The sequence below is a fragment of the Pteropus vampyrus genome, unplaced genomic scaffold (assembly GCF_000151845.1).
Source record: "Pteropus vampyrus isolate Shadow unplaced genomic scaffold, Pvam_2.0 Scaffold146, whole genome shotgun sequence".
Classification (NCBI taxonomy): Eukaryota; Metazoa; Chordata; class Mammalia; order Chiroptera; family Pteropodidae; genus Pteropus; species Pteropus vampyrus.
The window spans coordinates 2345257-2350122 of record NW_011888927.1 but is presented as its reverse complement, the minus strand read 5'-3'; the positions used below and the strand labels follow the sequence as shown (position 1 = coordinate 2350122).

Below are 4866 nucleotides of genomic sequence, written 5' to 3'. Positions count from 1 at the left end.
TCATGGTGGAGTGAATGCTGAAATCTAGTTTTATTTGACTCTCAAATCATGCTTCAAATCTTAATGACATTTGCGGGGTGCTTACCACGTGCCAATTCCCACGCTAGCAATTTACATAGAGTCTCTATTTGATCTTCACACTGATTTGTAAGGTATTTTATTCCTGTCCTTCAGTGACTCTAGAATTTTGTCTGGAGAGGGGAGTGAGGTAAATGAGAATGAGATATGCATTTTAAAAACTCTAATACAAATCAGAATAAAATAAGTGCTAAAGAAAGATGAAGAGTTGGCCAAGTCGATGGTTCTGGGATGGATTTTTAAGGATAGTTTGGATTTCCCATTGAATTGGAGAAACAGGGGATTCACTCATGGAAACACCCGTGGGGAGAGACAGGGCATGCTTGAGAAATCATGTGTCTAATTATTGAGGTTTGACTGAAGCACGGGTTGTGTATAAGGAATATTTGGCTGGGGAGCTATACTGGCACTGACCACCAGGCCAAAAAATTCTATTAATATGGTAGACAATGACAGAAAGATGATCAGGGCAGAGTGAAACTTTAAAAAAGAAAATGCCAATACTTACTTGGCAGGGGAGATGCCATGATCACGAAGGTGGTTGTCCCAGAGCAAGGTTTATCCATTGCACTCTGGATGTGCCGACCCCTGCGATTTCCCCAAATGTGAGAAACTCGACTGCATCATTTGCAGTAGGGGGGGACTGTGTTCGTGCTCTCCCCTGTTATTAAAAAAAGAAAGAAAGAAAGAAAGAAAATGCCACAGCATTTGTAGACCAGACCAATGCAATAGTTGGAACAAGAGAAAACCATCTGAATCTTGGTGGGAATAAGGAGGATGGAGGGAAGGGTTATGCAAGAGACACGCCTGAAACATGGGACCTTGTGTTCCCACCCCTGGGGAAAAGACTCACACCAGGACCCCACTGACTCAGCCCAGGTCTTTAACTGGCCCAGGATCTCCATAGCAAGCCAGGAAGCGTCTCTGGAGGAGATCCTTTCTTCTCAAGATGTTGACTCCCTGAAGATGCCTGAAGCCTGCCCCAAATCTCAGGGGTGGCACATCCTGAGTTTTGCCTGTGCATTGTTTTGTCCACATCTGTGAGACTAGTTCCTTAAGGGGCAGGGAAGAGAATGGGAGAGCCAAGAGTTTGAGAAATGGTTTGTGGGTCTGGCAAAAATGTTGGCTGTCATAGGACACAAAATCTATATTTTGCAAACATAATTGTTTTACATCTTTCCATATTTTCTTTGTTGTTTTCTTTTTCCTTCTCCCTTTATGTTTTCTGTGGTGGTGCTTTTTTCAAATGAAATTTCTGAAAATTACTACCTGTCTCAGTTGTGCCGAAAGGTTATAAGAAAAAAGGATTCTTTCCCACTTGGATCCGAATGTTAAAGGTGCAGGACCGTGAAGGCCCGGGGTGGCTAGGAGCGGGTGAGAAACTCAGTGAGTTTTAACAGAAGAGGCAGGATGGGCTTGAACAGATGTTCCTTCTGGCCTGATGTCTCCTTCCAGCCCTTGGCACATTTGAGTTTTGTTTAATTACCATCAGGGGTAATTAAACTTCTGGACACACCACTGACTTTTGGTGATTCATTCATAGAAGAACCAAGAGCTAAGGAACCTTGAAGGACAAGACAAGCTCCAATGTGACTCCAGTGTCTCCCTCCTCAGTCCATCATCTGCAAAGCTTCAAAGTGATCAATCTAAAAAGGAAACATTGTCCATCGCCCCAGAATAAAATCTCTTCATGCTAACCACTTGATCTGGTTCCCAGTTCCCGTTTGGGCTCATTTGCCCTAGAGTTTCTCTTCAGCAATGCCGAACCGCTTGATTGTTTTTATCCTTTCTCCTTCGGAATCTCCAAAACACAGACACGTACGTGAGTGCATGGCTTGTGCTCGTGCACGCACATGTGCACACACACACTCACACAGACTCTCTGGCATTTCTAGACTAGAGTATGCCCTCCCCCATTTAGAATGACCAAATCTTTCTTATCTCTTAAGGTTTAGGAAGCTTCCCTGATTTAATTCTGGCTGACTCAAATGCCCAACTTCTGAGGCCCCATAATACCTGTAACGTAACACTGCTGTTGCGCTTATCACTCATATCACGATAATTTGTTTATAAGTCTGTTTTCTGAACCAGACTATGGGCCACGGGCTCCTTGATTATAAAAATGAGTCTTTCTCATGTTGATATCACTAGTAGTCACTCTCAGGTGCTCAATGAATGTTTGAAGAATAAATGGATCCTGAAAAATTGCTGTAATGTTGTGTCTGCATAGACCCAGATTTTCTTTAATGTAGAGATGCGTTAATCACCTGCACGAGGAGAAATAGCATTCGCGTAGGAAGAGTTTATATTCATTCTTAAACAAATTAAGGTGAAAAACATTTTGATTGGTTAAGCCTGGGCTTCATCCAGAATCTCCAGGTTAGGTGCTCTGAGCCCATTGGTAGTTTATGTTTATTTATACGTGGCAAAATCACGCTTTCTGTTTTGAGAGAAAATGTTTCTCTCAAAGTTTTATTAAAATGTTCGAACTGTCTCACAGACATCAAATTGCTCTCACAACACAACTCTTTAGTGTAAACAATCAGCAATGCAAGGATTAAATTCCCCTTTGAGCTCATGTGGGCTTAAAAGAAAGAGCAGCCATGCTTGGCAAAATAAGCTCTGAGCTTTATTGAACCTCTTTTTTAGATGGAAACTCAAGACTGTCAGTCAACCAGAGACACATCTGGGGCCCACCATGCTGACTGCAGGAACCAGAGAAAGAGATGAGCCAAGAAAGCCTTTCAAGCCAAATTTTTTTTTTTCCTTTACAATAAAAGAAAAAAAGCTTGAGTAGATGCCATTAGCACACCAGTTGGACCCAGAACCATTTTTATTTTTCAAACAAGTAGGCCTAAAAGGCCAGACCCCCTGGTTACCAGTGTATAATTCCCATTGACATGGTAAAGAGTAAGCAGTTACTTTGTTGTTGTTTTATTTTTAAATAAACAATTGTCTGGGAGTCTGAAAATGGGCACAGCAGGGAGAAAACAACTACACACTGCTTCCTCAGAAATACAGCACACACGCCTACCAAGGGCACTGGTTGTCACCATTACAGTGTTGTTGTCACTGTTTTCCCTACAGCGAATAATTGGGAAACAACAATTGGGAAATTAGAAGATTTTTCTTGCGACTCTCCTCTTCGGAGAGTCTAGACCGTTCTTGCTTATGTGCACAATAGATTCACTAACAAAGAAATTTTCAAAAGCCCAGCACATATGCTCGTATGTACATTCTGAAAACCACATGGGATTATTCCACATTCTAGCTTACACTCAGAAGCTGAAGCTGTCATTAAGCAAAGGCAAAAGGCTGCTTTCGAGCATGAATCATTTTTCACAGACTTTATTAAAATAAAACAAACTTCTTTGCTAGTTAGGGAAAGGCAGTGGGGGAGGGTGGGAAAGGAAATTCTAACTCTTGCTTCTGTGCTGAAGTAAGGAAGGATGATTCCATTCTTGCCATTTGAAAGCAGAGCAAGACAACACATCCATTCTAAAGATAAATAAAATGAAGCATGAGGATGTCATTGGAGACAGACTAGCTCAGAGACTCAAAATGAATCAACAGCAGAAGCATGAAGAAAACTTAGGTTTTCTGATTCCAAGGCCCACTGGAATTCCTTGCTTTGTCCCTGAGGTTTAGGAATGCTGCTAGAATGTTAGCAAAATCGAAGCTACAATAATTGGATTTATATATTTTAAGGAAAGTTCTCTTCCTAGGTAGCTGAAACAGATCACAATATCAATCTCTGATTATAACTCATCTCTTCTCCCACAAGTTTGACAATATATTTTGAAATAATTTGTTTAAATTATTTTAATTTAAAAAATAATTTTAAATTTTGAAATATTTTGACTCATCAAAAAATAAATAAATAAAAACATCTGTGTACTCATCATCCAGCTTAAGAAACAACATACTAGAAATATAATTGAAACCCCCATGATACTTCTCTCCTCCCACACCAGGAAACCACTCTCCAGAATTTGATGTTTAGCATTTGTATTTATTTAACAGATATAGGCACTCTGATAAGCACTGTTCTAAGTACTTTACAAATATCAACTCATTTTTTAACCTTATAACAATCCAATGAGCTGGATACCACAATTATCCTTATTTAATAAATGACAAACCTGTAACATGAGGAAGTTAAGTAATTTGCCCAAAGTCACATAGTTACCGAATTACAGAGCTAGAATACAAATCCGAGAGCTGGGATCTAGAGTCTGTGCTATTACTTACTACTATAATATGCTTCTTCAGTTCTTGCTGTCTGGCTATCTCTCATCTATCTATCTATCATCTTTCTATTTATCTATCTATCATCTGTGTATCTATGTTATCTACATATCTATCTATGTATCTGTCTGTTTGTCTGTCTGTTTATCTACCTACCTATCTATCCACCTACCTATCTATCCATCCATCCACCTATCTATCCCTAAACAAAACATACTATTTCAGCATCATCATAATGCTATCATTTTACAGCATGTATTCTTTTGCAATTTGCTTTATTCCTCTCAGTATTATGTTTACGATATTCATCCACAATGCTGCAGGTAGTTCTTAGCTCACTCATTTTCATTGCTGGTTATTACTTCATGGAGTGAAGATACAGAATTACTCATTTTAATATCAATGAACACTTAGGTTTCTCCAGAATGCTTTTTTATTGCAAACATTCCTGTTACGAACATTTCTATGCATGTTCCTGTGCACACATGCATTTTTTTCTCAAAGATATGTGCTTTAGAGGAGAGTTGCTGGATCAAAGGT

The 4866-nt window shown here is 39.6% G+C and overlaps 1 non-coding gene across 1 annotated transcript; it reads left to right on the top strand.

Moving 5' to 3' along the window:
- Positions 1-578: 578 nt before the first annotated feature.
- On the top strand, positions 579-742 carry LOC111745103. The gene has a single exon (XR_002782501.1). It is a non-coding gene; the product is annotated as a U1 spliceosomal RNA (small nuclear RNA).
- Positions 743-4866: the final 4124 nt, after the last annotated feature.